The following is a 10649-nucleotide window of genomic DNA, read 5'->3' as shown; positions in this document are numbered from 1 at the left end:
CATATAACAGCAGATTTCAGTAGGCAGAAGAAAGAATTGGTAAGGTCAAAGACATGGCCTCTGAAAGTGAACATACTAGAGAACAGATAAAGAAAAGAATGGGAAAAATTTAAGAGGATCTCAGTGACCTAAATGACAGCAAGAAATGTGCAAACATGTGTCATGGGTATCCAAGAAGAAGAGAAGGGAAAAGGGCAGAAGGAATATTTGAAGAAATAATGGTAGAAAATTTCCCAGCTCTATTGAAGGACATAGATATTGTGTCCAAGAAACACAACATACTTCCATCCAAATAAATCAAAACAAAACTACTCCAAGACACATACTAACCATAATATTAAATATCAAAGACAAAGAGAAATTTATGAAAGCAGCAAGAGAAAGGTGATGCATAACATATAAGGGATACCCAATAATATTAAGTGCAAATTTCTCATCAGAAACTATGGAGGCAAGAAGGCAGTGGTGTATTTCAGATACTGCAATTGAACAACTGCCAGCCAAGAATCTTATACCCAGCAAGATTATCTTTCAAAAATGAGGGTGAGTTTAGAATATTCACAGATAAATAGAAACTGAGAGAGTTTGTAACCAAGAGGCTGGCTCTAGGGGAAATACTAAAGAGAGTGCTACAACCTGAAAAGAAAACAGGAAAGTAACTCTTGGAAGAGATTCTAGAAAAGAAGATTATATCAGTCAGTAAACGTAATTGAAATTGTAAAAAGAGTGGTGAAAATAAAATATGACAGATAAAACCCAAAGGACAAAATGGGTAAAATAAGCACTGCCTTTACAGTAATAACTTGAACGTTCATGCATTAAACTGCCCAATCAAAAGACACAGACTGAGGGAATGGATAAGAATATATGAGCCATCTATATGCTGTCTACAAGAGACTCACCTTAGACACAAGGATACCAATAGATTGAAAGTGAAAGGCTGGAAAAAGATATTCCAAGAATGTAGGAACCAAAAAAAAAAAAAAAAAAAAAAAGATGGACTAGCTATTAATATAACTTATATTGGAAAAAATAGGATGTTAAAAGCAAAACTGTTATTAGAGACAAGAAAGGATATTATATTATTAATAAAAGGGGAAATTCACCAGGAAGGAATAACAATTATAAATGTATATGCACCTAATCAGCATGTCCCAAATTACATGAAGCAAACACTTGTAAAACTGAAGGAAGGAAAAGACATCTTTACAAAAATAGTTGGAGACTTCAATATACCACTTTCAGCATTGGATAGACTATCTGGGCAGAGGATCATTAAAAAAGCAGAGAGCTTGAATAATATGATAAATGGACTAAATCTAATAGACATATACAAAGCATTGCATCTCAAAACAGCAGGATATAACTTCCTCTCAAGTGCTCATGGATCTTTCTCCAGGATAAACCATATGTTGAGTCAAAAAAGCATATAGCAATAAATCCAACAAGACTGAAATTATACAATGCACTTTCTCTGCTCATAATGGAATAAAGTTGGAAATCAACAAGAGGCCGAAAAGGGGGAAATTCACAAATATGGAGATTAAACAATACACTCTTAAATAATCAGGGGATCAAAGAAGAAAATTTGAATTTTAAACAAGGGGAAAAGACAATTACCAATAGTTGGAAGAGTAAGGGGCTCCATCTTAAAAAGGAAGAGTGAAGTTGGAGGACTCTAACTTCCAGACTTTAAATCATATTACCTAGTAATGTGGCAAAAATAGCATGGTACTGGCACAAAGATAGACACACAGACCAACGGAATTGAATTGATGGCTCAGAAACAGACCTCACATCTATGGCCATGCAATTTTTGACAAAGCTGTCACACCCAGCTGGGTCAGAATAGTCTATTCAACAAATGGTGTTGGGAGAACTGGATATTCATATCCAAAGAAAAGAAAGAGGACTCCTGTTTCACACCTTATACAAAAATAACTCAAAATTGATCTAAGACCTAAATATAAAAGCTAGAACCATAAAGCTCCCAGACGAAAAGGTAGGGAACCATCTTTAAGACCTGGTGGTAGGTGGTGGATTCTTATACCAAAAGCATGAACTTTGAAAGAAAACATGGATAAATGGGGCCTCCTCAAACTTATATACTTTTGTGATCCAAAGGTCTTTGACAAGAAGGTGAAAAGGCAGCTCACTCAATGGGAGAAAATATTTGGAAATCATATATTCAATAATGGTTTGATTTCCATTCTATATAAAGAGATCATACAACTCAACAATAAAAGAGCAAGCAACCCAATTTTAAAATGCACCAGACACTTAAATAGACATTTTTTTCTGAAAAGGAAATACAAATGGCCAGAATAGCACATGAAAGAAATGTTTCATATCACTAGCTATTAGGGAAATGCAAACCAAAATAACAATGAGATATCATCTAACACCACATAGAATACATAGAATGGCTATTATTTAGAAAACCAGAAAACAATAAGTGCTGGAGAGGATGTGGAGAAATAGGAACACTCTTTCACTGTTGGGACTGTAGAATGGTGCAGCCTCTGTGGAAGGTAGTTTGGCGGTTCTTCAGGAAGCTAATTATAGGACTGACATATGATCCAGCAACTACTTTACTAGTAATATATCCAGAAGAACTGAAAACTATGATGCAAACAGACAATTGCATACCAATGTTCAGAGTGGCATTATTCACAATTGTCAAAAGGTGGAAACAACCCATGTCCATCATCCAATGAATGGATAAAAAAAATGTGTTATAAACATATGATGGAATACTATGCTGCTATAAAAAAGAAATGAAATTGGGAAGCATATGATAACATGGATGAGCCTTTTTTAAAAAGATTTATTTATTTCTCTCCCCTTTCCCCCCATTTTCTGCTCTCTGTGTCCATTCACTGTGTGTTCTTCTGCAACCACTGGCATTATCAGGTGGCATTGGAAAAGTGCATCTCTTTTTTGTTGCATCATCTTGCTGCATCAGCTCTCCGTGTGTGTGGCACCATTTCAGGGCAGGCTGCACTTTTTTCACATGAGGTGGCTCTCCTTGGGGGGTTCATTCCTTGTGCATGGCATGGTACTCCTTGTGTGCAGCTGCACTGTGCATGGGCCAGTTCACCACATGGGTCAGGAGGCCCTGGGATCGAACCCTGGACCTCCATATGGTAGGCAGACACTCTATCAGTTGAGTCACATCTGCTTCCCCATGGATGATCCTTGAAGATGTTATGCTGAGTGAAATAAGCCAGACACAAAAGGACAAATATTGCACAGTATCACTAATATGAAATAAATATGAAGAATAAATACATAGAGTTAAAACCTAGAGTATAGGTTGTAAGGAGATAAGAGGAGGGATGAAAATGGGAACTGATGTTTAATGTATTTAAAGGTTTTCTTTTTGTCTTTATTTATTTTTTTAATGTTACATTAAGAAATGTGAGGTCCCCATACATCCCCCACCCCCCTCACTCCACTCCTCCCCCCATAACAACATGTAGAGGTTTTAATTAACTTGACTATAAAAGTGGATAGAGTGACTATAGCGACTAGCAAATAAAAAATATAAAGATGACTATAAAAATGGGTAGAGTTTATGCTAACGTTACAGCGAGTAGAACTAATGCAGATAGTTTACAAATAATACTGTGCCTGAAAAGGGTAGTCAAAGAATATAAATGTCAATTGAAAGAAAGATAGAGAATAATCTAGGGGCTGAATAACATAGTGAACCCAGAGGTGGATAAGAATTGTGGTTCATCCAAATAAAAGAATGTTTTTATATGAACTAGAAGAAACATACATCATTATTCAAGGTGGTAAAAATGTGGAGAAGCATAGAAAAAATACGATTAATGTAACCTATGGACTACAATTTTGTAATATTTTTGCATCAATGTCAAAGATGTACCGTAATAATTATAGGATGTGTGGAAAAAATATGCCAAATGTACACTATAAGCCATAGTTAGTGGTTATAGTCTGAGGATATTATCTCGTAATGTAATCATGTTCCACAACAATGCACTATGTTGGTGGAGGGGTGTTGTATGGGAATTTGTTTTGTATATTCACAACTTCTCTAAAAAAAATATTTAAACATATAAATTATTTTAAAAATGATTTAGGAAGGATTCACCCCCATTCAACTTTTGGAAGAGTTTGAAAAGAATTGGTGTTAATTCTTCTTTGGATGGTTGACAGAATTCACTAATGAAGCCATCTGGTCCTGGACTTATCTTTTTAGGGAGGCTTTTGAATATTGATTTAATTTCTTTATTTGTTATAGTCTGCTGAGATATATTTCTCCTTATGTCAGTTTAGGCAAATTGCTAGTTTCCAGGAATCTGTTCGTTTCCTCTAGATTATCTGATTTGTTGTCATATTCATAGCATTCTTGTATAATCTTTTTTCATTTCTCCAAGATCGTTAGTAATTTCCACATTATTATTATTATTGGTTTGTCTTTTCTCTTTTTATCTTTGCCAGTCTAGCTAAAGGTTTGTCAATTTTATTGATCTTTTCCAAGAACCAACTTTTGGTTTCATTGATTCTCTCACTTCTTTTTCTATTATGTATTTCATTTATCTATGTTCTAAACATTATTATTTCCTTCCTTCTACTAACTTGATGTTTAGTTTGCTCCACTTTATCTAGTTCCAAAAGATGTGAAGTTAGGTTATTAATTTGAGATATTTCTTTTAAAAAATATAGATGTTTACAGCTATAAATTTCCCCCTGAGAACTGCCTTTGCTGCATCCCATACATTTTGGTATGTTCATATCTAAAAGTTTTCTGATTTCCCTTGTGATTTTCTTTTGCCCATTTATTATTTGAGTGTATTGCTTAATTTCCACATATTTGTGAATTTTCCAGTTTTCCTTCTGTTATTGATTTCAAGCTTAATTCCACTGGAGTTGGAGAAGATGCTTGGTATTTTTCAATATGTTTAAATTTATTGAGACTTGTTATGTGACCTAATATATGGTCTAACCTGGAAAGTGATTCATGTGTACTTGAGAAGAATGTGTATTTTGCTATGCTGGGTGGAGTATACTGTATGTCCATTAGGTTTAGTTAGATTATAGTTTTGTTCAAGTCCGTTCTTACCTTATTGATCTAGATGCTCTACCTATTATTGAAAGTGGTGTATTGAAGTCTCCAATTATTATTATAGAACTATTTCTCCCTTCAGTTCTGTTAATGTTTGCTTCATATAATTGAAGATTTGTTATTAGGTATATGTATGTTTAAAATTGTTACATTTTCGTGGTGAATTACCCTTTTATTAATGTGTAACACCCTTTTTTGTCTCTTGTAACAGTTCTTGACTTAAAGTCCATGTTGTTTGATATTGGTATAGCTATCCACACTATCTTTTGTATATTATTTGCATAGAATATTATATTCCAACCTTTCACTTTCAATCTATTTGTGTCTTTGCATCTAAGGTGTCTTGTAAGCACCATATATATGGATCGTGCTTTTTAAAAAAATCCATTCTGCCAGTCTCTGCCTTTTGATTCAAAAGTTCAACCCATTTACATTCAGAGTAATTACTGATAAAGCAGGGCTGATTTCAGCCACTTTGTTATTTGTTTTTTTTATATCTTATACATATTTTGCTTCACGTTTCCTCCATTGTTGCCTTCTTTTGTATATAGGTGACCTTTTGCAGTAAAACAGCATGATCCCATCTCACTTCCTTTTCTTCACATTTTTTAGATATTTTCTTCATGGTTACAATGGGGTTTACTTTTAACATCCTAAATCTATTATAGTCTAACTTAAATTAATACCAAGTTAACTTCAATAGAATGTACAATCTTGTTCCCATACCCCTCCTCCTCTTTATCCTGTTTTATCATAAATTACAACTTTATACTTTATGTGCCCAATATCATAGAAATATGGTTATTTCATACACATTTATATTTTAGGTCATGTAAGAAATAAAAAGAATTAAATATTAAGAATAAAATAATGCTGACATTCATATTGACCAATATCATTACCTTTATTATGGACCTTTATTTCTTCATACAGCTTTAAATTACTATCTACTCTTTCCTTTCATTCTGAAGAGCTCCCTTTAGCATTTCTTATTTGTTAGGCATAATGGTAATGAACTCTCTCAACTTCTGTTATCTGGACATTTCTTGATTTCTCCCTCATTTTTAATAGTTTTGACAGAGGTAGTATTTGTGATTGACAATTTTTTTTTTCCTTTCAGCACTTTGTCTCCCACTGGTTTTTTGCTTCCATGAGAGGCTATGATGAGAAATCAGCACTAAATCTTATTGAAGGTCCTTTGTAGGTGATGAGTTGCAGAGTCTTCCTTTGTCTTTGTCCTTTGGCAACTTGATTATAATGTGTCTCAGTGTGGAATTTTCCTGGGGGAGGAAAAGTGGATGGGACGCTACAGGCCAGTGCAGGAAGTCCAGGACTAGGAGACTGGCCCCTCCAAGGGACAGCCCGTTTGCATCCCTTGCCCCTCCAAGGGTCTGTTAAAGCCCTTACAAAGGTCACCCATATGATCTCTACTAAAGCCTATGGGCTTTTCTCACCCTCATCCTTGTTTTCTTGCCCCTGCTGAGGAAAGGGAGAGAGCCCCAGTGTCTGGGAACTTGCTGGGGTTCTTTCTTATTTTTGAGGGGGGTGGGATAAGCTTTAAATTCCCAGTGCATGAATTTTTTGAACACATTGTAAAGTTCGTGACTGAATCATATACTTAAACCTCAATATTTTACATCAATGAGATTGAAAGTAGAGGTAAATTTCATTTTTTAAAAAGCTGGTTAAGTATAAGGCTTACGTATTTCTAAACAATTACTCGGGTAGTGCTTAAACCTAGAGTCCTATCTAGAAACAATCAAGTAAGGTTTGCTGTAAACACTCTGGCTATAAATATCATCATACTTGTCACAATAACAGCAATATGGTTATTCTGTAAAACCTGGTAAAACATCACTTTCTCAGAAATATAAAAATTGTCTTCAGAAACCTGGAGTCTTTTCCAGTTATTCCAGGCAGCTGAAGGAAGTACTGTCAAGCTCGCTTCATGTGCAAGGTGTCTACACTTTCTTTTGAGTCTGCCTCTGCATATACTCGGAACACATCTTTTGTTCCAAAGGACAAGATTAAAGCTCGGGGGAGCCTTTGCTTCTTTACTAGGTCATTGATTGCCTCCTGTAGTACTGGAGATGTAACTGCATACCTTTCAGGTACTAATAGCTTGCCTGTCTGAAGCCCTAATTTCAAGTTGTCTGTTTGGAAGACCCATATAGCCAGCATCTCACGGCTGTACAGTCCAGCCCTTCAGAGTCAAAATTGCTTCAGTCACCAGTATGTCTGTAGTAGATCACCAGCTTCCTGGTTAGTCAATAAGGTTTTCAATCACCTTAGAGCTTTCTTATCTTCTAATTCTTTTCTTAGTTATTTTATCTTCATTTCAGGAGCTTACTAAATAGTACTGTGCCATGCCCATTTGCTTCAAAATAAACTTCAATGTAAAACTCTTGAATCTGGTGGTGCAAATATTTTACACCAGTTTTAGTACAATAGACAGGTGTCTTCCAGATACTGCATTGAACTTCCATTTGCAGAAACTGTCAATACAACATCCAAACTTTCTCCAATCTCCAACAGGAGCTCTTTTACGAAATTGCAAATTAATGTTGCTATTTTGTCTTCATCTATAAGTGGAAAATGACCATCAGCATCACGGTATAATAAAAAATTCTGTCTGCATCTCATTTAAAGAACAGCATCTAGACCCACAGAGACAGAGTCTGTTAGATAGGTTATCAGGAAATAGAAAGGGAGTAGAGAGCAGTGAGCCAATACTCAATTTGGGCAGAACATATGACAATGTGAAAAAGGGGTTTGACAGTGGATGGGGATGATGGTGGTACAGGGTTGTGAGTGGGGTCAATGGTGGTGGAGTGTGAGAGTGAGCAGGGTTGGGGGTGGGTTTGACTATCCATTGAACTAGACGGAGGCTTGGAAGAAGGAACAGGTGAACTCTGGGGAGGTAGAGGTCTGTGGTTGAAATGCAATTGTGGGAACGTTCTTTTGGCAAATATGGCAGGGCAGGGCCACTGTGCAAGGTGTCAGTGGTGGGGAGATGTGTGGGAAAGGGTGCACCTGGGGCATGCTTCTATGGAATATGAATGGTTTCATCTTGTCATAGGGTGTTATCTCAGTAGGTGGAGACCCACACAATAAGCAATAAAATATTAAACTCCCATCCTGGGGAATCCTGCTACACTCTCAAATAGAGTACAAGAATGTGTCAAATACATAGGCAGTGCCTAGTAAAAGAAGACAAACCAATATGCCAAGCCCTCAAAATCATTGCATTTGACTATGAGCCTTATTCTTGTAAAATTGAAATTTAACCTAATAACTATTGCCAAAGAGTTACATCCTCCTTGTTACCAAAATGTGGCCTCTCTCTAAGCCAAATACAGCAAAAAAGGCACTACCTTACCCTCCATCCCCAACCCAGCATGGGACCTGGCTCCTAGGGATGAGCCTCTCTGGCACCAAAGGATTAATACCAAGCACCAACCAGTGATACATTTGGAAAAGACCTTGACCAAAAGGGGAAATAACGAATACGAAAGAGTTTTTATGGCTAAGAGATTCAAAATGAGTCAGGAGGTCATTCCAGAGGTTACACTTATGCTTGTCTCAGGCAGATCTCACTAACTACCATTGTGAACAAAACCTTAAATGGGGATACTCTGGAGGGCTCTAGAGCCAACCAGATACTATAGGCAAGGCATACAACCTCTTGAAATTAGTACCTTGTTGATGCACCTTACCTTGGAATATATTACAATCTATTTCCCCAATGTAACAGAGTTAGGTTCATTTATAATTTCCCAACAGATGATTTTTCTACCCCTTTTATTTGAGACTTTAAGTAGCACTATACCCATTAAATATAAGTCTCAGAGACTTAAATCGTCTGGCTGTTCATATGCCAGTTGAACCCTGAATCTCAGAGGAGTTGAGGCCAACACCTACTCTCCAGTTCATTGGACTCACTCAGGAAAACTAACAAATTTATGATGATGGACAATGCCCATCCCCCAAAACAGAGTATCTACAAATATAAGTAGAACAATTCCTTCCATCTGCCCCATAAGGTCTAAGCCCCCTCTCAATCTGAGAAGAGTGGGCATCACCATCCCCAAATCTTCAAGGTTGAGAAATGAACCAACATAAAGGGGGAATGCAATGTTGGACCAAGTAAACTTATTAATATTTTAGTACTGGAGGAATATGTAACATTGATATAAAGACAGTGGCCACCAGAGGTTCTGAGAGGAAAGGGAGGGAATAAATGGCAGGACATAGGACATTTTTAGGGTATTGGAATTAAGTGTAAACTGCAATGTAAACTATAGATCTTGGTTGGTAGCAATTTGTCAATATTTATTCATCAATTTTAATAAATGTACCACACTACTGTAAGGTGTTGATTAATAGGAGAAGATGTGGGAGGGGTAGGGGTGGAGTATATGGGAATCCCTTACACTTTTGATGTAACTTCTCTGTAGTCTAAAACCTCTTTAAAAATAAAGTTTATTATATTAAAAATTTTGCAAAATTGTGTAACCATCACCACTTACTAAGTTTAGAACATATTTATTATTTCAGAAAGAAACGCCGCCCCCCCCCAAAAAAAAAAACCAACAGCATCTTTCATTGCATTTCATTTCCATTCCCTGAGGAGACTTACAGTGACTTTTCACAAAGTCAGCAGCAGTCCCTCTGAGAAGCAGTATTCAATTTCTCTTAGCCACAGGGCCCCAATACCATCTGCACAGTCGACCTTAAATGATTTATATTACTTTGCATTGTAGGAAGCCTGATTGGAAAGTTCCACAATAGCCTTAGAAAGTTCCTGGTAGTAACCATGTATGGTTGCCTTTCTATATTTGCCACTGACATTTCAACAGTACAACATGAGGTGCTGCTGGGGGTTGTTAACAAGCCATATTCATGGAAGTGACCTCCCAAAGAATTTTGCCTTCTATTACAGACTGTGAAGGCTTTTCACTGCTGGGCCTGGTATCTCTACCAATAACTACAAAGGCATCTTGTTGCAGAGTCTGCTTCTTTCTCACTGCTGTCAACTAGCACTCTCTGCATCTTCCTCAGTTGCATGTTCCTCCCAGGATGGTGCTAACATTTCACTCAAAGGATCAACCAATTTTACACCATTGTCTTTCTCAGGATTGTGTAATGCTGTCACCATGACTCCTATCATAGATTTTGTCTGTTTTGATCTCAGGGCAGGTAATAATCCCATGAGAAAGAGGATATGAACAAGATGTTCTGACTTCATTTGAAATCCAGCAGTAGCTTACTGACGAATGAGTTTATTGGGCTTGGCACATAATGCTAAGTGTTTTGTAATAGCATCTAAATCCCTCGGGCCTGGGGCCAATTGGATCCAAATCTTCTTGGGCTCCTGGGACACTGCTCCAAGTGGCCGTGGCTCCCAATAGAAGCAGGAAGGCCAGCCCTGAGTGGGCCTGTTGCACACTGGTGTAGCATATGAGATGGTATGAGATGCTGTGCCTGGCCTGCCCAGGTTGAGGGGTAAGGGTGGGGAAGGGGAGGAGGGTGACCCCAAGGCTGAGGACCTGAG

At 37.1% G+C, this 10649-nt stretch overlaps 1 pseudogene; it reads right to left on the bottom strand.

Annotated features, from left to right (window-relative positions):
* Nucleotides 1-7030: 7030 nt before the first annotated feature.
* Nucleotides 7031-10274, bottom strand: LOC105745577 (phosphoacetylglucosamine mutase pseudogene; annotated as a pseudogene).
* Between the last annotated feature and the right edge of the window lie 375 nt (nucleotides 10275-10649).

Source organism: Dasypus novemcinctus, chromosome 22, assembly GCF_030445035.2.
Source record: "Dasypus novemcinctus isolate mDasNov1 chromosome 22, mDasNov1.1.hap2, whole genome shotgun sequence".
NCBI classification, from domain to species: Eukaryota; Metazoa; Chordata; class Mammalia; order Cingulata; family Dasypodidae; genus Dasypus; species Dasypus novemcinctus.
The sequence above is the reverse complement of the archived record's forward strand: the minus strand, read 5'-3'. Positions and strand labels throughout refer to the sequence as shown.